Below are 25,750 nucleotides of genomic sequence, written 5' to 3' on the forward strand. Positions count from 1 at the left end.
GCCTGAAGTGTTGGTCCTATCTTTTCTTCTATGAACTTTATAGTTTTAGGCTTTATATTCAGGTCTTTGATCCATTTTGAAGTAGTTTTTGTATACGGAGACACCTTACTTTTTAAAGCAGCACAGTCAACGTTGTTTTGAGCTAAAGTCGCCAGTGTACTAGCAACTACTCTCAACAAAAGTCCAGGACTGATAATCAAGATAGAATAACAACAATATTAATGATGGTTCTAATTTGACTCATCCTTTGAAGCTGGTGAAGTACTATGGCAGAGTTCACAATGACAAAGATTTTGATGTCTCTAGAGCCACTCCTAGGGTTCTGTAATTTGAGAGCCATGTTATCAATAGCTTTTTAGAAATACAACCCACACTGCTGGTCTCACCATCCCCCAGATTGCTGGGTCACTAAAATTCAATTTATAAAAATGGCTTTCTTATTAAAAGCTTTAGCAGTCCATGGCTGTGTCTTCTACCCAGCAGGATGTCTCCCTCCTACTGTTCCAGAATGACAAAACGCACAGTAAATAAACTCCCGGAGAGGGCAAACAATGGTCTGTGGAGCACATCAGTCATTCAGAAGCCATGTAAACAAGCTTTGCTTTCAAAAAACAAAGTCATTATTGTCCCTTTCTTCCAAGAAGCTAAAAAAGTGACAACTGTAATTAATTTCATATAATTTTTCCAAAGGCTTACAGATAACACACTCATTGTACAGAAGGGGAAAAGGAGGCACGTCACTATATAGATTACATTCAGGTCAATGCCAAATCCAGGACTTACTTCAGCAAACATTTATTGAACTCCTCCTATGCACAAATTACTGTCTAAAGTGTCAGATTCAGGTACTGATTTTGAGATCTATAATTTTTTCACTCTAGTAAAAATTTGCTGAAAGTTTTTTTTTTTTTTTTTTTTTTACTTTACAAGGGGAGTGAAGAAAAGAATGTGTTCTTTTAAATTAGAAATTTTTGGCTCATTCAACCTGCTTTTATACTACTTAGAGTCAAGAGAAAAAAAATAGAGATAGTCCTGTCTCAAAGAATTTCCTGGTTTTACAATTTTTCTTTTTTTAGCAAGTAAAGGCACACTGACAAAAGATTCACAAGAAATACCAACCATACTTTAAATTTCTGTAGCTCTGTTCTTTCTAAGAGCCCAAGGCACTCTGAAATAAGAGTATAAATATGAAAGCAAATAATGCCTAGCACAATGACTGAAATAAAACAATAATTTACTATGACTTGGATTACAGTATTGCCTTACAACATGCCTGAGATAGGACGGGGCCAAGATTACCACCTTTATCAGTGTCATTTTACCAAGGGACTAAGTTAGACAAAAACAGATTAACTCCTTTGTTCGAATTCTCAAGATCTATGATGAATCAGGCTTAAAATTGGGTCTTCTGACTTTTATTAGACTGAATCCAGGCTTAGCCTGTTGTTATGGTATTCCTTCACTCATGGTTTGAGCTAGAATTGGAAACTTAGTTATTATTAAATAAAAAAAGAGGAAGTAAAGGAAAAGTTTTTCCAGTACCCAGGTCTAAGCTCTGTGCTAGTTGGTGGTCATATTATATTTCCCTAAATCCTCTCAACCCTATGAAATAAGTTATTATGTCTATTTCACAGATGGTAAATCTGAGGTTTAGAGAACTTCGATGACCTGTAAAGAATCTATTTAGGGACACCACTGAGATTTGAATCCAGGTATCTTCATCTCTTATTCCTTTTTTGCACTACTTCACACTCCAGTATTTTTGTATGACTACCCATCTCATGTAAATTTAAATTTTTCGTGAATTTGAATTGTGTTCTGCATTTTTCTCCCACTCTGTCCAGGACTATCTGTTGTGATCCCTGTCAGAGCAGTCATTGGTGATAGCCAGGCAACATCTAGTTCTTCTGGGCTCAGGCTTATAAAGTCTCTGTTTCACGTGGCCCTTTAGTCCTTTGGGCTAATATTTTCCTTGTGTCTGTGGTTTTCTTCATTCTCCTTTGCTCCGGATGAGATGGGACCAATAGGTGTATTTTGGATGGCCGCTCACAAACTCACCAAAGTGGGATGTAGAGTGTTTTCTTTATGAACTATGTTATGCCATAGTTAGCACTTGTCTGCTATCTAGTTAGTGATTTCCCCTCCACACCCCTCTGCTCCCTTGTAACCATCAAAGATTGTTGTTTTCTGCGTGTAAACCTTTTCTTGGGTTTTTATAATAGTGGTCTCATACAATATTTGTCCTTTTGTGACTAATTTCACTCAGCATAATGCCTTCCAGATTCACCCATATTATGAGATGTTTTGCAGTGCAATCCATTTTTTATTTATATTGGTGTTGTTCATGAACTTGTGCTTGGTTCTCCTTCTCATTTTAGCTTTTTCTTCTATTGCTAAATAACCTGAGTTTCTCCTATCTTCCATTCCATAGATAATCCTCAGTCTCTAGGATCTCTACTCTCATTAGTAATAGAGAGGGGTGATTTGACAGTATTGTTTAGGACTGAAGAGTCCAGGCTCTGGAGCCAGACTACCTGGACACAAAGTCTGGCTCTAACACCTATTAGCTATGCATGCATGAGCTGGTTGCTTAATTGCTCTCAGCCTCTCAGTTTCTTCATCTACAAAGTGGGGATAACAACACCGCCTACCGCATAAGATTGCTGTGGGAATTAAATGAGTTAATATATGTAAAACACTTGGAAGGGTGCTTGGCACAGAGTAAGTGTTCAATAAATGTTAACTATTGTTATTAATTCTCTAGTCAAATGAAGTTTGCCCTTAGCAACGGTCCTATATTATTTACTCAGATGCATTTGTAACTGAGTATGTTTTCCCAGATTATTTTAAAAATATTATCCCTAAGCAGCTGATTTCTAATTCAGCATAACTGCAAACCAAACAAAGAATGAAGGGTAGGTAAGAGTGCTAAAACACGGTGGTCTTTCAGTTGAGTGAACTACTCTATTGCCACTGGCTTAAGGACTTTGAGAAAAATACAGTTCCTTTGTTATGAGGACAATGCTCAAAAACCGTCCTGTACCTGAGGAATTTTTATGTAAATGAGATCAGAATGATGAATGATGACAGATGGATTCATTTCCGGGTATAGTACTCACTAGAGCCCTGGTGGCGCAGTGGTTAAGAGCTACGACTATTAACCAAAAGGTTGGCAGTTAGAATCCACCAGCCGATCCTTGGAAACTTTATGAGGCAGTTCTACTCTTGTCCTATAGGGTCGCTATGAGTCAGAATTGACTAGATGACAATGGGTTACAGTCATTTTGAAGACTCAGCCAGAAGGTCACAGGTTCCAGAACACATATGCAAAATTCCCAGACCCTTACATGGGGCTTCTGCTTAGAAAGGTGCCTGCCCATTAAAAAGAGGAAGAAGAGACTCTTCTGCTTTCTCTTATCCACATCTAAGCAGTGTAGACCAGAAAAACGGGTTTCAGGTCAGTGTATGGATGAACTTTTTAAGAGTTCGAGCAGGCCAGAGATGGAGTGGGCTATCTCTGGAGGGAGTGAGGAGTGAGGTGTTCAAACACAAACTGAATGACCATTTGGTAGGGATAATGTAGGGAGGAGTCAGGTTTGAGAGAGATGTTAGGCCAGATGAACTTTACAGTCCCATTCAACCTAGGAATCTAATTAAATTCTGGGAAATTGGGTTTTATCCCTTGGGAACACATGATCCCTTATTGTAAGTATTTGAACTGATTACTTCGTTGTTTCCCATCTGGGAGTATGAGTACTTTTGTTTATTGTAGAGATTACAAGTTCATGCTTATGTTTATGCTATTAAATATCAACATTTTATATGATTTCTTTTCAAATGGAACCAAGACATCCTTAAGGTCTTTGCAGTTACTATTCTCTCTGCTTGGAACACACTTTCAGGCCCCTCATACAGACCTCTGCTCAAATGTCGCCTTATCAGAGAAGTCTTCCCTCACTCCCCTCCCATGTAAAATGTCATGTCCCCCAATCTTTTTATACCTTCCCTTGCTTCTATTATTATTATTTCCCATTATACTGACCTCCATATGACATATTATAGATTCATTTGTTAATTGCTGATATATCCTTGATAAAACTTAAGCACCATGGGAGCAGGGCTTTGTCTGTTTCAGATCTTAGAACAGTGCCTGGTACATAGGAAGTACTCAATAAATTATTTGTTAAATGCATAAATGTAAGCAGAGGTTTGTTTTTATTTTTCACTACTTAATTTTCTTCTATATCTATTCTTTAAATACTTACGTCTTCAAAAAATTGGTTTGGGAAACCTTGAAAAATCTTTGAGTATTTTCCCCTCAAGGTGTGAAATTAAAATTGAAACCTCTTAGAATTCATCAATCATACTCATTTCAGAGTTAAAATAAATCTTTACTAGAACAAGAAAAAAATCATAGTGCTCTATTAAAAAAACTAGTTTTAAAAAGTTTTAATGCGTCAGTTTTAAAAATGGAAGAGATTTTACTTTTCAAAAAACACATACTTTGTAATGTCTAACACTCAAAGGATGAATGATTTCCTGTAAAAATATTTCAGTTTATTTAAAACTAGAGCTTCCAAGTCATCATCTGTAATCAAATATAGTAAGGATCTAATTCTTCCCCATTGATATCCATATTCCCAACCCTCTTTCCATTAAAACAAAACAAAGCAAAATCCAACTATCTAAAAAATCTGAAAACAAGTCAATATTTGTTTCCAGTAGATGGCACTGCAAATCAAGTCATTACCAATTTATTAAGCTTTTATTTTCCTTATCACTTCCTTGATCATGATAATAATTAGTTATTCTGTACTAAGATCATCCAAAGCAAGTTATACACTTGAAACAATAGGTTGGGGATTTTGAAGCTACAATGAAGTTAGGATTGGGCAGTGCCCAGCGCTGATCTCTGTATATCACAGTTGGGCACTCATTAAACCAGTGGGTACATATAACATAAATTGTCCACTGTGCTTATACATGAAACCCTCATTTTGATGTGGGAATTTGGTTGCTTGTTTTAAGATATTTTCGTCTATATTATAAGTCCAATGGGACTCTATACTTTTACACAGTGCCAAATTCAGTCTCACTCAGGCTAGTTAATGTCCACAGAGAAAAAAACTCTTCCAGGGCCACAGACCACAGCCCTGTGTTGGTTTTTTTGTTTGTCTTTTGCTGATATCATCATAAAGGGGTTGGATTAAAGAATGTAAATGATTTCAGACAACTCTTGAGCTCCACAGTAAATAATGTGACACAAGCATGCATTCTAGTGACAATGGGTCAGAACCTAGCTTTTTACGTAAAGGAATATGTGTTTAAAGTATATTTTAAAACAATTTAAAAGATATTTAAATATAATATAGTCCAGAATATATTAAATGCTATCATATATGTAAAAACACTAGAAGAGTGTCTGGTATGAAATAGGTACTAAATAAATCTTTCCTCCCCTTTCTCCTGCCTTTAATCGAGTAGAGAAATAAGATCTAATAACCGAGATCCAGGACTTGATCTACAACTATGTGTGAGACCTCACTTAACCTCTCTGGACTACAGCCTTCTCGCCTCTCGTACAGGCTGGAAGCAAGGCTGCAAGATTTAAAATATTTGGAGTCCTGGTGGCACAGAGGTTAAGAGCTCGGCCGCTAGCTAACCAAAAGGTTGGCAGTTTGAATCCACCAGCCGCTCCTTGGAAACACTATGGAGCAGTTCTGCTCTGTCCTCTAGGGACACCATGAGTCGGAACTGACTCTATGGCAACAGGTTTGGTTTTGGTTTTAATATAAGATTCACAAGTGAAGTACGTGATTCACATGTACTTGGTTTGGACATATAAATGTATGTACAAATTACAGAAACTTAACCAGTGGGCTTGGTCATGTGAAGATCAGTGGCTTCAGTGCAGCGGTGGAGAAGAAATCCAGATTGTGGTCGGCCAATGAGAAGATGTGCAACAACATGGGGGATACATGCTTGAAGCTTCAGTAGTTCAGAGTGATTTTTGTTAGGATGTTCATCTTCCTTAGTGGAGAAAGAAGCCATCAGTCAAAACTGGCACACCCACAAGTGAACTATCTCAGCTCTTTAAATAAGTGTTTTAGGAGATTTCAGACATCATGCATTTTTAATATGCCCTGTACATGTTATTTTTTCTCCTGTTGTCAAGGAAGCCTGAAATTCCTTCAGATTATACAAGAAGTAGTAACAGGTTTCTGAGAGTTCCAGCAATGTGGGAGAACCACTCTATTAGATAGTGATGGTATGTTTATGGACCAGTACTCATCACTACACTCATTTAGTACTCTTTATCCATTTAAATAGCCATAGTCTTGATTACCTTAGGCTGTCCTCAGAATGACACTTGCTGGCATTCTTACCTCTCAGCCCCTCAGGCCCACTACTTATGTGGGCAATCAAAAACCCATGCAGTGAATACAAAAACACTAATAAACTAAAGTAGGCAGAAAGATGACCCGAGCAGTATTTTCATTACAGGACATTAGGGCAGAGAAGGCCTCACATCTCTCTCCTACAGGTGTTTACTTGATTTTTTTCTCTTTGTGAGCCCAGAGTTAACATTTTTGCTATTTCAATTGCCAAAGATGGCATTAAAACATAGAAAGCAATTTGTGTCTTGAAGGGGAGTAAATTAATACATACTCTTTAGAGTGTGAAAGGACTTTACTGAAAATCTAGTCCAATCCCTTCATTTGCCCATGAGAAAAGTAAGGCTTGACTTATGCAAGGTCACATAGGTAATTAGTGATGAAACAGTGACTGAGGTCATTTGACTCCGAGTCCAGTAGTTTTTCCAGTATGTGAGCCAAATGCTTCAACTGGGGATAAGTGTCAAGGAAAAAGGTTCAAAGAATAAGGTAAGGAGTAGCTTTAGACTTCACAGTGAGTGACTTAGAAGGCCGATGAAAAGTACTATCTTAAGTAGCTGAGCAGAAAACACCTTCTGGTTTAAAGGCTTGAGTAAAGAGAAGAGTGCACAAATTCTTCAAATGTTTGATGCTGGCCATCTCCTACCCCCTGCTTTTGTGTTAAGCTACTATGTTTAATATCTCGTTAGACATTCTCTGTATTAAGAAAGCATAATGGCTCATCTGTCTTAGCCATTCTTTTACTCTGTGGGAAATGATAATTTAAAGATGGAGTTCTTGTTGTTTTTTGACTCATAGCGACCCTATGCACAACACAGTGAAAAACTGCTTGGTCCTGTGCCATCCTCACAATCATTGTTGTGCCTGACCCCATTGTTGCAGCCACTGTGTCAATCCGTCTTGTTGAGGGTCTTCCTCTTTTTCACTGGCCCTCTACTTTACTAAGCATGATATCCTTTTCCTTCCTGATAACATGTCCAAAGTATGTGAGACATAGTCTTGCCATCCTTGCTTCTAAGGAGGATTCTGGTTGTACTTATTCCAAGACAGGTTTGTTCGTTCTTTTGGCAGTCCATGGTATACTCAATATTCTTTGCCAACACCACAATTCAAAGGAGTCAATTCTTCTTCAGTCTTCCTTATTTGTTGTACAGCTTTCACATGCATATGAGGCAATTGAAAACACCATGGCTTGGGTCAGGTGCACCTTAGTCTTCGAGGGGACATCTTTCCTTTTTAACACTTTAAAGAGGTCTTTTGCAGCAGATTTGCCCAATGCAATGTGTCTTTCGATTTCTTGACTCATGCTTCCGTGAGTATTAATTGTAGATCCAAGTAAAATGAAATCCTTGACAACTTTAATATTTTCTCTGTTTATCATGATGTTGCTTATTGGTCTGGTTGTGAGGATTTTTGCTTTCTTTATGTTGAGGTGTAATTCATACTGAAGGCTGTGGTCTTTGATCTTCATCAGTAAGTGCTTCAAGTCCTCTTCATTTTCAGCAAGCAAGGTTGTGTCATCTGCATATCGAAGGTTATTAATCAGTCTTCCTCCAATCCTGATGGCTTTTTCTTCTTGATATAGTCCAGCTATATGTCAAAGATGGAGTAGGTATGAGCAAGTTGCCCAGTTTTTTCCTTGGTGTGCACATTAATGCAGCAAGAGTTAAGTGGCTAATATGTCTTTATTCTAAATAACAAAGTAATATACTTCTAATTTTCAACTCTTCTGCAATAATTTTTGTAAAGAAATACTGAGGAACATGTAGATTATAAGAGAGAAACTTTTCAATTGTTGGTTTAGATTCCTAATGAGGTGCTTTTGGGTTGTATCATCAAAAAAATTCAACAACATCTAAATGTTTTACCATGAATAAATACAGTTTTAATATTTTTAAAATAATTTAGCCTCATTCATATTGAAGAATTCCAAAGCCCCTTTGAAGCCCTAATTTAAGATATGTGGCTTCATTTTAAAGGTTGTGAATTTCACAGTTAAGCCATTGTTTAGCAATGAAATAACATTTAGAGTAAGTTGGTATGATTAAAGGCTTTTTTTTGCCAAGATTTTTAGTAAATGTTAATATATGGAGGGATCTTACGGTATTAGTCATAGTGAGATTTACAAGACTAAATTTCCCTGAGTTGGAGGATATTATGACAATTTTGAAAAATCATTCACAATTTTCACCAGCGCTTTACCCTTGACTGAATATGCTGGATCCCACCCACTCCTCCCCTCACCCCCATATTTAATTGATTTAGAGTGGCTCCTACTTCTGGTACCCATATCCCTAAAGTGTCCGATTCTGAAATAAAAATGAAAGTTGGAAGGTACTGGAGTGGGATGAAGGGGCCACCTGAATTGTCTCAGGGAATCGTCTAACCAATTTCCATTTTCCTCATTGGTGTCCTTGGATAAAAGAGAATGGAGGGAGGATGCAAAATAGAAAGCCAAGGAACGTTCAAGAAGTCACGTGGAAAAAGCAATGCGAAAGTAGAAGGGAAGTAAACTTCCAGAAACATCATAACAGACAACGTTTAGGTTCTTTATGATAACAACGCAGTCATTGTGTATTGTGACTTCATGATTTTGTTCCTTAATCATGATGAGTACAAAAAAATGCAACTCCTATGCACTGCTTTCTAGACACATTGTCAAAGTTACACAGGAGTCTGAGTACCAAAAACATAGAGGCTCAACTACTTTGGAACAATCACATATGATGTATACATAATCATCGAGTCAGCTATTAAGTGTTTTTTTGCAGTTGTTTTTATTCTGATGAAATAACGTTCTATGAATAATAATTACTTAAAACTGTTAAACAAGCCTGGTGACAGAGCAATGGCGGGCTGCAGCTCACGTCGCCACAGCTCGTGGAGAGAGACTGATTCTTCTTCAAAACAGGAACCGCCCGGAAGTCCTGCCGAGGGGCGGGAAATGAGCGCCTGCTTCACTCCCCCCGACTGAGCGAGGCCGCAAGGTCTGCGACGCACGTAGGAGGGACACAGCCGCCCGATTCCCGCAGGGCCACCGCCAAACCGGTCGGCTCATTGGTGCTGGAGCTGGGCTTGCTTGGGGGTAGAGAATCCGCACTCGGAGCCACCCGGCGCCCCTCTGTTGCGGCAGGCTCTGCGCTTTGGCGATTCAAGAGCTCGCGCCAACAGCAGGGAGAAGGGCGCGCGAATCGGGTCTCTGGGGCTATAAGTCCTCCTGATCCCGGCCTGTTTCCCGCTCCCATCTCTCCCGACTGGACAAACTGTATGTTGAAAGAGCGAGGTGGCTAGGTTGTTTGAGACCGAGGACCAGAGCTAAACAGTGTCTGGCGTTCACACCCTCGATTCCTTGGAGTCGCAGTCTGTCAATCGGATTGAATTTGGAGCTACCTCTGGGTACAGAAGGAGGATGCTCGAGGGGTGAAGGTGATCTAATGGGGCGGGGAGGGACGGGGTCCAGTTTGGTTTGAGGAGTCTCTGCTTTCCAGGACCTTCAGGACAAAGAGCTCGGTGCTCTGTCTTGGTGTCCCTAAGAGGAGAGAACTAGGGACCTGGAGGTTTCGCTGACTCGGGCTGGAGTTTGAACTTTGCCGGTGTTTACCCTTGGCCGTGAGTCGCTTGATTCTTCTAGGTCTCAGGCGACCTGTCTGTCAAATGGAGGTGGGTACATGTAAGAACCAAGTGACAGAACAGGTGAAGCCGTTTACACCTTGTAAAGCTCAGTCCAAAATTTAAGTAAACAGGATTTCCGCAGACTGGACGTGCGCGCTCTGGATTTCCGAGCTCGGCCTACTGTTTCGGTGGAGGAGCGCTCCTGAAGTCAGGGGTTGGCAAGAGCTTTTTCCGGACAAGTCCCCCAAGGGGGTGTAATAGATCTGCGGGTCCGGTCGCGGTGAGCCTGCGGGGGACAGGAGGGGTGTATCCTCGGGACCCGCGGTCAGGAAAGGACAGGCACCGGCAGGACCACCCCTCCCGCGCCTTTCCACGCGCGGCGAGCTTCTGCCCCCCTCACGCCATCGCGGGTCCCTGAACTGCCTCCAACCCTTCGGAGCGGCATCGGCCTCTCAACCGGGACTCCACTTGTCCTCGAGGCCGTCGCTAGGTTGTCAGGAGTTAGTCAGACCAGCCCCGCCTGAGGAGCGTCGGCCCCACAGCAGCTGGGGCGCCTTCCTTCCTCCGGAGAGGCATGGTGGGTGGAGCTGAGAACAGGCAGGAACCTCGAAGACCGCCAGGTTTCCCTGGCCCCCTGCCTGCGGCGGGATGGAGGGACGGCGAGAGAGGTTTGGGAGAAAGAGGTGGATACAGAATTGGGAGACTCTGGGAATTCTACCCTCTGCAATAGAGCAAAAAACCTGACCAAACGTGTCCGTCCTTTATTCCCAGGAAAATAAACGCCAAACTAAAGCCAGCAGCTCACCGCCTCTCCACTAAAGGCAAAGCCCTCTTCCGAAGCTCTCGGTCTTGCCTGCTCAATAGCCGGCAGTTTTTCCGCCCTGAGGGCATTTCATTGTCCTTGTCTATCAATTGCGAATAAGGCCCGGGAATTCTTTTGACTCCCAACAGGGAGTTCTCCCCTCTGTGCTCCGCGCTCGGCCACCACACACCCCTGGCAAAGTGCTCGCTGGGTTCGCAGACGCCGTCTTGAAATTAAGCCCTGGACGTGGCTGCGCTGCCTTTAATTCACTCCATCACATCGCTGGGGGGCACGTTTTTCTCCAAATCCGCTAAGGATTCTTTTCCCGCTCTGCAATAACCAGCCCACGCCAGGCTCGCCCTGGCCCAGGCGAAGTCCAAGGAGATGCTGTTGCGATCTTTGTTACCTGGGTCCTGTCCCAGCTCAGCAGAACGCAGCTGCATGTTCGCCCCAGCAGCCCCAACTTAATTTTCTCCCCCTTGGGGCATGTTTCCCTGGAAAATCCCTCTCCGCCCCATCCCGTCATCCCTAAGGAGTACGGAAGCGTTTGAATCTCCATAGAAAACGCTCATTTAAGTTCAGGGTAGGGCGGAGGGTGCGGGGCGAAGATTACTTATTATAATTTGATTTCTCTACACTCGAAACGATCCATCAGTAGATAAGGTGCAAGTTCGTGCGCTTTATCAACAGAGGAATTACTCGAATTAGAAAAAGAACAGCAAACAGGAAAACAAAAAAAGTCCAGTCAAATGCTGAGTTTTTCCAGTTTTCCCTGAAGATGTTTTTGCTGAAACGCTTGTGATTTGAACTTTCCGCAGATTATGTATGGAGTTTAAAAAAAAAAAAAAATAAAGGGGGAGTGGGGCGGGGAGGGAGAGAGTGTGAGCATGAAATTTGTGTGTGTGAAGTGTGTGGCGTCGCGGGGGGGGGGGGTTGTAAGCCGAGAGCAGGGCATAGCGGTGGGGGCAGAGAAAGCAAGTCGAGAACGTAACACAGGCTAATTGGCTTAAGAAATTCTGCAAACGCTGGAAAAGGTCATTGAAGGAGTTCGCTGCATAAAAAAAAAAATAATCTTAAAAAAGAGTGTCGGGCATGCGCACAGAGAGGATGCCATATTGGAATGAGACTGTAGTGGGAGCGGGAGGACGAGAGCCGGCGTGCGAGAGAGAAGGCAGCGGGCGGGGAGCGAGCGAGCGAGAGCGCGGGCGAGGGAGAGCGAGCGAGCTAGCAAGCCCGGCCGCCCTCCACGGCGGCGCCCAGGGCGCGGGGCCTTCTTCCACCGCGAAGGGTAGAAAAACTTCACCAGGTAGGACGCCGCTCCGGCCGCAGTTCCCAGGCGCCCAGCCCGCCCGCGAGGTCTCCGGCCGGCAGGTTGAGTGCGCCGGTCAGCTTTTTTTCCAGCTTATAAAAAAAGGAAGCCCGAGTCAGCCGGGAGTGGGGGAAGGAGAAAAAGAGAAGGGAAGGAGAAAAAGCGACAACACTTCAGCGAAGCTCCAAACTGCGATCGCGCTCTAGGTTGTCATTTCTGCTTCCCCCTACCCCTTCCTCCGCGTTTCTTCGCTTTGAAAAGCTCAGCCGTCCGGGAGTACGTCCGTAGTTGCAAAGTGTTCTCCGCGGTGTGCCGCCTGCGTCTGCCGCGCGGCGGAGCCCCCACCCACGGCTTACCTTCCTAATTTTTTCCCTCATTTTAGCCACGCAGCACCCCCGGTATCCCTCGCTCCCCTCATCCCTCCCCTCCTTGGTTTCTTTTTTCTCTTTGGTGTGTTTGTGTGTTGGGGTAGGTGGTGGTGGTGGTGGTGGTGGGGGGGAGGATTGGAGAACAGCAAGGGGATTCAAAATAGTATATATGTGGACTCGCCCTTTTGGAAACATTTGTCTGTGCAGCCAAAATGAAATTTTCAATAGGAGTTTCGGAGCCTTCTCCAGCATGGATGATCTTTTTGTTTTTTAAAGTAATATCCTGTTACTTGGGGTTTTCCTGTTGTCTACTCTCATATGACCTCCTTTCAGAATTACTAACCTGATCTGGCTCCGGAATTTATTTTTTTATGTGTGTATGTCTTGGTCAAATCCGCCAAAGAACAACTGTTCAAACTGCTAGATATATTTATTTATTTTGATACGGGGCTGCGGGAGGAGATTAGCCGGGGAGAGGGGCGCATTGGGGGTGGGAAGTGGTTGAGACGCGGTTGCCGAAGACACGTTCAGAGCCTGATCCACACTTGTGTTTTCTTGGAAGCGCTACAACTGCGGTGAATGAGTATTTATATACCGTGCCAGTTTCAATATGGCGGGCCAAGCTGTCTTTTAAAACCTGAAAATAAAGGTTTTGAGGTGGGAAAAAACCCAACTAGAGTTGCCATCCCCCAGTTTCGACTCTCTTTGGTTACTCCAGGAGCTATTTTAGCGAATTAAATGGGAAAAAAGAGAGGGAATGAGCTGCCCTCGTTTTTTCCATGCTAAGAGTGCCTGTGTGTAAAGTCTATTGCTCGAGGGGAAAGGGGTGGAGAGGTGGTGGTAGGAGGGGTGCTGGTGTCCCGGACTAGGGCATCCAAGCACCACTGCTGTGTGTCGTTTAGGTTAGCGTGCATGCCTGTGTGTGCAGTTGGGGGGGGGGTGTCAAAGAGATCCGCCCCGAATGTGTGTGTGCATCTTAGAACCAGATCCTGCCATGATTTGATGTGACAAACTGATAACACGTGGTGAAAATTACATGAGGGCAGAGATAATAATTTATTTCGGCTTTCTATGAGACGAGTTCTCTTCCTCCCGCTTTGTATGCTAAATCCTGTGCGGTTAAAGCCCCGAATAGATGGAGCGAGGAGGTACTTATTAAAAGGGCTAACTGACCATGGTATTCGGTGCATTCGGGCTTGAGGCACCAGTGGGGTTTTGTGTGTGCAGAGATGCGCGCTGTGTTTAGCGGTGGGCTTCTGCTTCTCTTCGCAACTCCGTGACGTGGGAAGTGGGGGGCGCGCTGCGGAGGTACGGAGAGGGCAAAACTGGAGGAGCAGAAAGGCGAGGTCGTGCGGACCTCGGCTGAGAGGCCACTAGGGTCGGGGCATGGAGTTGCCCTCGTTACTTTTCCGAGTTGCGCTCTAGAGAAGATGGGGGATGGGGAAAACGTTCTCAGAAGAAAGTGTCCCTTTCTCAGGTTGGACTCCTAGAGTGGTGGATCCGAGTGGGGCGTTCCCGGGCCGTGGCGGGCGAGCGAGCGGGGGCTGTTGGCTGGCATCTGGGGCCGGGGAGGGCCCGGGAGTGGAGTTTGAGAGCAAAATAGAATCAGTAAGGAGAGCTCGAGGGAAAGCAAGCACGAACACCCGTGCTCAAGAGGCACCCGGAATGTCGTAACGTAGCTTAGCTGGGAACGGGGGTCCCCGACAGAGGTCGCCCGTGGCCAGGTCGCGGCTGCCTAGCAGAGGTCGCGCGGCGGTGTCAGCCGGAGGGACTTGAGGGCGGCGATCGGGGGTCGCGCGGCGGCGGTAGCCTTGCGTGTTCCCCGGGGCTTGGCGAGCCTGGCGAGGGCAAGTCCTTGGGGCCCCTCTCCGGGCCTGCGAGCCTGACTACGTAGCTGTGAAGTTCCCTGAGACGTTTTAAACCACAGGGCTAAAAACATTTTGTTGGCTAGGTTTATAGTTACCGCAGTAACGTGGTCTTTGGGCATTTGCAGGGGCCTGGAGGAGGGGTCGATAGGCTCTGTTCTACCTCCCACTTAAAAAGACGCCGCGTTGTCTGAAGGGTCTGCCCCTTCGAGATGTCCGTGGGTGGGGGCAGAGGGAGAAGCGTCACTGGGATTGGAGACGCAGCGGCAGATTTCCCCTTCCCACCTGGGTGGCGAGGCTGAGCGATTGGCAACGCTCTGGCAATACCGCGTTTGGCCACCCCGCGCAAAGCAGCATGGCACGCTCCCCGCCCCTCCCAGCCTCGTTTCCCGCGCGTCCTTCCCCGGCACAGCTCTCCCGTGCGCAGCCTTGGCGGCTTCGCTAAAGTAGAAACCAGCCTAAAATGGCTCTTTGCTTGTAAACTGCAGTTTCAGCCGGGAACCCCTCCGCTCCTCCTCCTGACGTCGGCGCCGACAAGCGCACAATTAACTCCAACGCCCCGAAACCGGCGATTTTGCACCGGGCTGTGCCGTTGGAAGTGAATACACAATCAATTACAAAGAATATTCCACAAGATTCTTGCAGGGCCCAAGTTTTCCTTTCTTGTGGGGAGGAAAGAAAGGAGGGAAGAACCGAGACGTAGCAGGAGCCAGGCCGACCGCCGCCTCTGGAAGCGAGGAGGCTCCAGCGGTTCGGGGCTGGAGACCTTCACGCGTAAATTACCGACTAAAATCCCCCGCGGACGTGGGAGAAATCGCCACTCATGCCTTTGATGGTGTTTTTCGTGTCCGGGAGTCCTAAGACAAGGCCGAGAAGCCTGGGAAACTGTTCCCAAACTTCTAGAGACCTGCTTGCAGTTTCGCTTTCATAATTTTCGGAATCTTTGGATTTCTAGAGTTTGGGAGGGATTCTGGGAAGAGCAAGGCGCTAGGGACTGTGCTGATACTTGTTACCCCTTTCGGTGCAATAGTCAGACCTTTCATGGATTCTGCTTTTTACACAGACGTTCCCTTCCGTTGCCTCTCGGGACCCGCAAGCCGTCGTTTGAAGGGCTGGGGCTCCCTCCGCCCAGCGCGCTGCCGCCCCGGCTCCGGAGAGCGCAGCCCCCGTACCGCGTTTTGTCAGCTCCAGCAGCAGCGGCGCAGCCGCGGCTGATCCAGAGCGGATTGGTGGGAATCCGCCTTTCTTAGGAGAGCCGAACCTGCTTTAATCCTGATCCATCGTCCCTTCCCTCCACTCTTCCTCACCCCTCCTCTGCTCTTTTCTTCTCACCTGTCGACCTGTCCGGTAGCTAAGGGAACTGGAAGACTGATTGGCGCGTCTACACCAAGTGAATGGATCCAGGTTGGAGAACGGGCAAATAGGCTTAAATTTGGCATCACTTCCTGGGTATGCGTTTGGGGGTGGGGACGGAGATTGAACGGGCAAAGGGGTGGGGGAGGGGAGAGGCCTTGGTGATCCGAAGGAATTGTTGGCTATGCTTTCTTTTGAGATAGGAGATCTGCTACTTTCTCCCTACCTAAGCATTAAAAGTGCACATACTCTTCTTCCTCCCCGCCGTAAAGAAATACTGTATTAAATCTTTATCTCAGCTCGTTGCTAGGACTAAGCTGCCAGCATGAAAGGAGGGGGGAAACACACCCATGCACACCCCGAATTCTCAATTCCCCCACTAAAGTTTTTGCTGTGTGCAGTACTCATCCCCGGGCCACTGTAAAGCACTACCCAGTAGCAGAGGGATTCAACAGCCCCGTCCCAGAGAAGAGTGTGGTCAACTATCCTGTTTTGATATATGTATCTCTAGAATTGTCAACTGAGGCCTGCAGAGGTGAAGACTATTCCCCATTTCCCCCTAGGATGCAAGCACCTTGAACCTCAAACAGGCCATCCTACTGGGAGATGAATTTCACTAATGATGGGAATTTCACTAATGTTTAGGTTAGTGTGCGTGCGTGGGTGGGTGGAGTGTCAAAGAGATACGCTCCGAATGTATGTGTGCGTCTTAGAACCAGACCCTGCCATAATTTGACGTGACAGGCTGCTTATACGTGGTGAAAAATACATGAGGGCAGAGGTAATAATTTATTTTGGCTTTCTGTTGAGACGAGTTCTCTTTCTCCCACTCTGTATGCTTAATTTTCTGAGGTTAAAGCCCCGAGTAGATGGAGTGAGGAGGTGCTCATTAAAAGTTGTAACTGTCCATGGCATTCGGTAATTGGTTAGAGTTTTTCCTCTTTACGTTTTTCTGCAGAAATCATGGGCTAATTTTTAAAAAACTCTTCTTGTTTTAAATAATAGGCTTCATGATTCTTGACTCAAAAAAAAAAAAAAAAAAAAAAAGCCAAAATAGGTTTCTGAAGAAGGGAGCAATGCCTTGGTAATCTTAGGGCTCTACTTTCCTCCCTGTTCTCTTTTTATCATGAGGCCTTCTGTTACTTTCCTGGGAGTATTAAAACGTTTATCAAATCCCATTTCTGCTCATTCTAGCTGAGGTGGCGTGTTTGAGCTTTCTCTACATTCCAGTGACCCCAAATGACTTGCCAAATCCGAGAAGAAATGCTGAGTGATGGAAAAATTGCTCTCAACAGCAAGTGAATGAGGAGTCCATGTACTTAATATAGGATGCTAAGAATTCCATACAATGAAAATTCAAACTTCCTAGGGCCTACGCTTAAGCCTAAAAGTTCTTGTCAGAATATTAAAGTAAAAGATTTTATTTATTTATTTATATATTTTTAGTAGTCTGAACAGAAATGGTCTGTGGAATTTGAATTATCTCCAGTTCTGATTTACTAGGCTCAACATAATTTCTCTCCTAGTATTTCCTTATTCGGAACTTTTGGAGAATAAGAATTTTTACCCACTCTAAGAAATCATAAAGTTCTGCCAACAGGAAATTGGGATCTCTAATTCAAGATACAATTTGTAGTTTTTCTAATTGTTCTTACATCCACATTGCTTCTATAGCAACTTTTTATCTCCTTTCTGTGAATAAAGAAATAAAATTTAGGGATATTATGCTTGTCACAAAAAAAAGAATGTCAACCTGTGGATTCAGTTTAGTGATCTAGGATCTATAAACCCTAGCTTGTAAAGAAGGTTCTTGGCAGAAGGAGAGAGGAAAAGAATCAGGAGGCCTGGCTTCTAGTTTCAGAGATGTTTCTGTCTAGTTGTGTGACCTTGGATAAATTACATCCTCTTTCTGAGCCTTAGCTTTGTTATAAGGTTATTGGACTTTAATCTCATGCGAAGATCTTGATGTCTATCTCGAAAAAAAAATCTGATTCAGTACATCTATGCTAATATGCCCAAGTGATTCGTCTTTCAGACTCTTGGTTCTGAATAGGTATGAAAACACTACTGCCTTGGTTGACATCAAGATGAGAGGATGTCTGTGAAAGCACTGTGCAGAAGTAAAGCTGTATTGTTAATTATATAAGCTCCATGTGGGGTCATGATTCCATTTGTGTTCTGGAAAAGGTGAAGTATAGAGAAATTAAAATGCGGGCATATACAAATGTAGCCTTCACAGATAACCCTAATAATGGCATGGACTGGGCTAGGTCAGCATTTCTTTGAATACAAAGCATGAAGAAATACTTACTTGGTTTTGCTCTGTAATTCCTAGGACTAAAAGGGACTGTTCCAAATAGAACTCTGTATCCAGCCATTCCAGTAGAACTTCCAGATAGGACGGTGTTTGGACCTTGTTTGCTAACATTTATAGTGTAATTGGATGACTGCAGCCCCTGCAGTAACCTAGTGAATGGAAGAATCAGATCTGAAGCTCAAGACTTTCTCCATTCCTGGTCTTTAGGCCAAACCACTGTGCAGTACTTCCTCTTTGTAAGACTAAAAATCTCCTGCGACAAGTCATAAGAAAAATTATCTTGTTGGTTAAAACAAGGGTTGGCTGTGTTTAAGTCTGTGTAAGCAAGATATTTGCAGATAGGACTGTGTATTGTAAATACAAGAAGATCCTCAGCCTAGAGCTTTCAGTATAACAAGGAATGTTGTAGGATTCATATACAGTTAGCAAGTAAAATTCTTAGGGATTGGATTTGCTTGATAAGTTCAGCAGTGTTCTGATTAAAACACGCCATCATCACACTACCCATCTGGTTAATCTGTAGTGAAGTTTGAAAAATGATAATACTTTACCATACATTGATAGTTTAGGTCACTTGGGTTATCTGTAAGATGACACTAATCAGAAAGTTTTGCTGTCTTGCCACATAGGTTTCCATTCAAGTGATAAGAGATGTCTTTGACACTGATTAAAGAAAGAATCCTTTGTGCTTTATGTTTCATTCCTTTTTGATTTAAAAAAAAATGATACACTTTGGTAGATACAGGACTCACGGTGCTTGTTATTAAAGCATTTGGTGAATTCTGCAAAGTAGGAAAATATCAGCAGCAGTGGTGACTAGAGGAGTATGGTGGGGCAGGTGAAGATGGAGCACATTTTTTCCTGTGAATTATCCCCTCTAGTTTTATTGGCTGAGAAAAAGATATAAAAAGACATTGAAGTATACCTTCTCTACTTTCAGCTAAATTTGGCAAGTTTTTTTTTCCTTTCCATTTCAGTAAAAATTAAAGCATGAACTGAATCACTGTAAGATAATATAAGAGTTTGAAATTCCAAGTGTAAGTTCTTATGAAGTCTCATTTTAAATAAAATGTAAATGAACACCTGTAAGGTGCTCATTTTAAAACATTTGGATTTGTAGGTCTAGGGGTTAAAGATGAAAGGAGCTTGTGGGATTAATCTGATTTGGAATTATCTATTTACTCTGAATAATTTAAAAAATAAAAATAATAGCTACTTAACTAAACATCCGTTTACCGGCAACTCTTCTTACTGCTTTGCTTATATATTTCACCTACTTTATGCGAGTTTTATTACCCACATGTTACAGATGAGGAGACTGAGGCTTTAGAGAGGCTAAGTAATTTGCCTGAAGTGACACAACTAGCAAGAGAGTTAGCTAGGATTTTGAATCCTACTTTTATATAGTCTTGAAATTGTAACTACTGTGTATTGACTGTGGCGCAGTGGTTAAGAGCTCAGCAGCTAACCAAAAGGTCGGCAGTTTGAATCCACAAGCTGTACCTTGGAAACACTATGGGGGAGTTCTGCTCTGTCCTTTAGGGTCGCTATGAGTTGGAATCAACTCGATGGCAACGGGTTTGGTTTGGGTTTTTTATATAGTCTTGAAATTGTAACTACCGTATATTGTATATTGAGTGATTACTATTTATGGGGTTGCCATGAGTTGGGGGCGGGGCCAACTTCATGGCAGCTAACAGTTACTATGTGTGATACATGGTATGCCTAGCACTTTAAATGCGTTAGTTTTTTTAATCTTTACAGGTGGTTGCTATTATCTTCATTTTTTTTATAAGGACCTTGAATCTTTGGAGAGATTATACAGGGTCATTTAAATAGGTTTTTTTAGTGTTTAATTTTAATATGGAGTAAGACTAGAGTGTTTTCTTGTTGCATGTAATTAAGATGGTTATGAGAGAACAGAGCTCTTAAATGAAGCATAAATCAGTCTTTAAATATAGAAGTGAAAATACTCAGTGTTGGTGGGTTAGATTAGAACCTTGTTCACTGGCATGTGAATTGACCATTAAAGATTTTGAAAGTGTTGACTTTCTGAAATCTCATCTTGATTAGGAAAAAAAAAAAAAATCAATTTCATTTTTACCCTTCTTCTGGGAAAATGCTATCACACCAATGTAGGTAAAAATAAGTATTAAACATTCTCAAGTCTTGGAAGAAATGGAGAGTAGAAATCAGAAAGACACTATTGAAATTTTCCCTTCTAAACAGTGTTGGCCACTGTTGAGTAGAGTTTTAGATTCAGCTTACGTTTTTGATCTTTTATTGAATTATTTTCTTCTCATGTAGAGAACTGAAGACAAAAATCAAAAGCTGCTTTTCATGTGAGCACTATGTAAACGCTGTCTTGTGCCTCCTCTGTTCTGAGCAGTTGGTCACAGGCCCTTCTCCTAGTACAGTTGACCTCAGGCGGTGAAGCTGGCAAATCAAAGGTTCTTTCTATGAGTGGAAATTAATTTTCCTTCTTTTAAAACACCAGAGGAAAAACTCAGTTTTTGCCCAATCCAAGTAGCTAAATTTTCAGAGAAACTGGCTTTTGGCATTATTTTAGAAATTCACTAAATATGGGGTAAATAAAATGTAATCCAATGGTTACAGTGAACCAGATCTTGGGAATTCAGAGCCCTAGTTCTGGCTTGAAGAGCCCTGGTGGAGCAACAGTTAAGCTCCCAGCTGCAAACTGAAAGGTTGGAACCCACCCAGCAGCTCCGCAGGAGAAAGACCTGGCTATCTGCTCCCATAAAGATTACAACCTAGAAAACTTTATGAGGCAGTTCTGCTCTGTTACATGGGGTCACTGTGAGTCAGAATTGCCTCAATGGCACCCAACAGCAAAAACAGCAGCTCTGGCTCAGGGCATTGGTGTGACCCTTCTGTTTCGATTTTTTTTTTTCCTGTGATGAATGGCAGGATAGAATTCTTCCTGGGTACAAATGTATTTATACAAACCTGCTTTACAAGATAAAAGATATGTTTAATTACTTTTATAGCTTTGTGACAAATACCCTATATTTTTATTAAAGAAAAATCTCTTTGACTCTTACAGGTACGTACTTAACAATCGCAAAGGAAGCTTTTGTGCTTGCAGTCATTCCACTGCGCCCCGCCCCCCCTGCCCCATGCCCATCTCCAGATTGGAAAAGATGTTTACCTCGGGTGTTTGTTTGTTTTTTTAAATTTTTTTTAAAGCCTTATATACTCAATAGTAGTCATCTTATCTGTACTAACAGAAAACACTCATGGGGCATGTAGCATACAAGGGGATCTGTCACTTGATGGTGCCAATTGGTGCGTGGCTTAGGTTAGAGTTCTTCAATTAAAAAAGACAGACATTCATAAGAACTGTTCTTAACAGCCTTCCAGTTGGTACTTTGTCTGAAAGAGACACATTATTTATGTGGAGAACTTGGAGAAATATTCCATAAAATGGAATGATCTAGAGATAGTGGCAGAAAATGGTTTGGTAAGTCGAGGGGGATAGAGCAAAAAGTACACTACCAAAATTTAGGTTGTATCCTGGTGATATGCTCCCCTAAAGATTACAACATAGGAAACCCTATGGGACAGTTCTGTCCTGTCTTACAAGGGTCTCTATGGGTTGGAATCCACTCGATAGCACACAACAGCGGTGTGGTGTGGGCATTTCTTTCTACAGGGAAGAAACTTGATTTATCTAAGGGCAGAGCAGTGGAGAAGAGGAATCTTAGAGGTACTTGGGGAGGAGGGTAGGGGTTTACCTGGAGATAGTTAACCTGCAGATGTGTGACTGGGCGTTAGGATAAGAACTCTAGAGGGCCAAGGTTTAGTTTTCCAGGCAGTCTACTTTCTTTAGTAATAAATCTCATTGTTGGTGTTAACTCTCTAAGTTGAACTTTATCTGCTTGTAGAGATACTTCAATCATAGTTAGTCTTTCTTAATGCTTACTTATAAACAAGCAAGTTTAAATCATTTTTAGCAGTAGATATAAAATCACTGCTCCAACTCTAGGTATATGTTGAAAGCTGTGGATTGGGCCATGTTTTGCTCATTTTGCCTACATTTGTTTGCTAAGATTTACACTGACAAGTCAACATGATTTTAGTTGTTGAAAGCTATAATCCTTATCCTACATATTTTGTCATTGTTCACCTTACTTGCAGCCCTCAGCTGTAATATTCTAGCCCAGTTAAGAAGAGGCTTTTAAAGTTTCAAGTGTGTGTTTGAGAGACTTGCCTCTTAGTTTTTTTTTTTTTTGGAGGCAGGGAGAAGCGGGGGAGAGATGATTTTTCAGCTGTTTATTCTGTGGCAGGTGAGATTCCTAAGGAATCAGTATTTTATTCAGAATCTCTCTGCCTCATATAGACATTTCCAAGGAGAGGGCTAGGCTGACTCTTTTGAAAAGCATTAACATCAGTGCTAATTAAAAAGAAAAAAAAAAAGTTAAGTAGAAGGTTTAATATTGAAGCCGATGACAGTTTTCAAGATCCTTCGAGGCCTTAATGCCCTGGTGTAGCTAATCTCTGCCAAGTGTGCTTTCTCTGATTTTAGGCAAGGAGATGTGAACAGTTGGATGCCATCATTTTAATAAAAGCTGACAGTTGTAGAACAACTTTTTTTCTTCTTCTAAGTCTCTTCTGTAATCTGTTGTCTATAGTACTATTATTGAACTATAGCCAACTCTGCAATCGAAAGTACCAAGAATTGGTACTCCATGCTGCTGTCCTGTTGGGAGACAGGAGAATGGCTGTGTGTAAAGTAACAGGCAGTATTTGAAGCCTTGAAATTTGGTGCTTGTCATTCATTGTCTTTTTTAAAAAAAACAACAAAAAACTGACTTAACTATGCTTTATTCTTCCCAGCTAGCTGTATAATGCAGACCATTCTCATCTCTATTGCTTTTTTTCATCCTTCTCTGACTATAGTGGCTTTGTACAGTTTATCAGATTAAGTTTCTGAGTAGCAGGCTGGGCATTTAGCACCATTTGTCAACTAGCCACATCTTTTCTGTCTGTTGTGTCCTGGCCATTTCCCAGTTCAAACTCCGGGACCAGTGAGGCTGAATTCCTTGTTGTCTCTCCAGTGTCCAAGCTTCTCTAGCCTGATAGGGCCCTATACTCCTTGTTCAAGTGTCATTTTCACAAGGCCCGGCTCAGGACCTCCCTCTTTCATGAAAAGTTTTGTAGTCCAACTCAAATCATGGTGACTGTTTACTTCCTTGAGTCACTATTCCATTCTAGTGGATGTAGAACTCTTTTCTCCTATCATGTACACGGAAACCCTGGTGGCATAGTGGTTAAGTGCTATGGCTGCTACCCAAAAGGTCAGCAGTTCAAATCCACCAGGTGCTCCTTGGAAACTCTTAGGGGGCTGTTCTACTCTGCCTTATAGGGTGGCTGTGAGTTGGAATCTGCTCAGTGGCAACGGATTTTTATTTTTTTTCTTTTTACCATGTACACTAACCCACTGCTGTTCAGTCGATTCCAACTCATAGCCACCCTATAGGACAGAGTAGAACTGCCTCACGGGGTTTCTAAGGAGCGGCTGGTGGATTCCAACTGCCGACCTTTTGTTTAGCAGCCAAGCTCTTAACCACTGCACCAGGTGCCCTGGTGGCACAGTGGTTAAAGCAATTGACTGCTAACCGAAAGTTTGGTGGTTTGAAACACCAGTGGCTCCTCAGGAGGAAGACTTGGCAATCTGCTTCCACAGAGATTTACAGCCTTGGAATCCCTATGGGGTCGCTATGAGTCTGAGTTGGCTTGATGGCAGTGGGATCATACACACTTAGTTTTAACAAGGAAGGCAAGTGAAAATCCAGATTGCCTGAAATGTTTGCGTGGGAGATGAGACCAGGAGGCATCTAGAGCAGTCCCTCCGTTTTGCAGATGAGGAACAGTGTTGCTTGTATGGTTAAAAGGCCAAGAGCACAAGCCAGTAAGTGATAACTTATATTACAGCACAAGCCCAGGTCTTCTGCTTCCACCTGTGGTGTTCGTTCAGTTTTCCATGTGCTTTATAGCCAAAGTCAATTAGACTTTTTATTTACTTTACATAGTGATTTGCGGTTGTACTCCAGTAAAAAGTAAGCTTCTTTCATGCATTTAAATGGTTTAATTTACAAAATTTGATTCATACCCAAGTTTAAGGCTGTATCTTTGGCTTAAAATAAACATAAAAAACCTGAAATGCTCTTCAGTTGTTTTATGAATCCCCCACTGGATTGCAGAGCTCTGTAGGCTGGGCTTACTCTTTGGCTGCGTGGGGTTGGTAATTGTCATTGTTCCTGTCTTGGTTGACTGTATAAGAAGGTGCTTCTTTAGGCATTTTCAACTTTGTGGCATCTCTCAGGCATTATTGCTGTGCGTCTGTCTGGCTTGAAGTAATCAGTTCATAAATTCCACTCAGAAAATTAGGCAATGATTATTAGACATTATCTCTGCATATCTAAGTTACAGAAGGATTCTGTGTAAGGTTTCTTTATCTTTCCCATTCTCATGACTGCATACAATACATGGTCTAAAAGGACGTCTGTATACATGTATGATGTGAAACACAAATCTGTTGTGGAATAGGAGGTTCATTTAGCTTTGGTACAAGCTTGGATTGATACTCTAATTTATTCCTCCTAATACTTGTGAGTAAAGGGGAATTCCTATGTTTGTGGTTTGTTCAAGATGTCAGGGCCAGGTGTAACTATGTCTGTACTAATTCTAAAACATATGCTTCTTTTATGAGGCGCTACGGCCAAGTGCTTCTGTGTCATGTATTCCATGTAGCTCAGTCATTTGCTTACCTACGATGGTGTGATGGTTGAGGTTGTGTGTCAACTTGGCTGGGCCATTATTCTCAAGTGGTTTGGCAGTTATGATGTTTGGCAGTTGTATGATGTGATCACTTCCATGATGAGATTTGACATAATGTGATCACCTCCATGGTGGGATCTGCTGTGAGTAGCCAGTCAGTTGAAGGGGAGTTTCCCTGGGCATGTGGCCAGCATTGGATATAAGTGGACGTTCTAGCAAGACTCCTGGGCTTTTGCTAGCTCTGGATCCTGCAGCTGGCTCCTGTTCATCTGATCTCTGGTTCTTGGGACTTGAGCTAGCAGCTTACCTGCTATCTTGCCTGCTGATCTTGGGATTCATTGGTCTTCGAAGCCTGTGAGCAAGAGCCCTGCTCTCTGACTTGCCAGTCTTGGGTTTGCCAGCCCCTGTGGCTACGTGAATCAGGAGAAGCCTCTATCATGACCCATAGACTTGGGATGTTCCAGCCTCTACAATCTTCTGAGCCATTTCCTTGATATAAATCTCTCTCTCTCTCTCTCTCTCTCTATTTATATGCTTTACTGGTTTTGCTTCTCTAGAGAACTTAGCCTAAGACAGATGGTGTTTATCTTTGTGGCTTGGATGCAAATTTATGGCACCAAACCAAAATACTTGTTGCCTGTTGAGTTGATTTTGACTCACAGTGACCCTATAGGACAGAAAAGAACTGCTCCTGGGGGTTTCCAAGGAGCAACCAGTGGATTCGAATCACCAAACTGCCGATCTTTTGGTTAGCACACAAGCTCATAATCACTGCGCCACCAGATACCTATATTGGTATCTTGATGCAAAGATCTGTTGTAGAGTAGTATTTAGTTGGGTATTTCAAAGCCTCATCCTTCTTTATTGTAACTAAATAGTTAATAGTACAAAAATAATTTGTAAGTAAATAAATAAATCAACTTTCAAG

The 25,750-nt window shown here is 42.9% G+C and overlaps 1 protein-coding gene across 1 annotated transcript in view; it reads left to right on the forward strand.

Moving 5' to 3' along the window:
* Positions 1 to 11,830: 11,830 nt before the first annotated feature.
* SFMBT2 (Scm like with four mbt domains 2) overlaps positions 11,831 to 25,750 on the forward strand; it is a 276,850-nt gene continuing 262,930 nt past the window's right edge. The window contains exon 1 of the mRNA XM_023734391.1: positions 11,831 to 12,115. The gene's annotated coding sequence lies outside the window, so the exon portion shown is untranslated. The remainder of the gene's footprint in view (positions 12,116 to 25,750) is intronic.

This window comes from Trichechus manatus, unplaced genomic scaffold (genome assembly GCF_000243295.1).
Source record: "Trichechus manatus latirostris isolate Lorelei unplaced genomic scaffold, TriManLat1.0 scaffold00067, whole genome shotgun sequence".
Classification (NCBI taxonomy): Eukaryota; Metazoa; Chordata; class Mammalia; order Sirenia; family Trichechidae; genus Trichechus; species Trichechus manatus.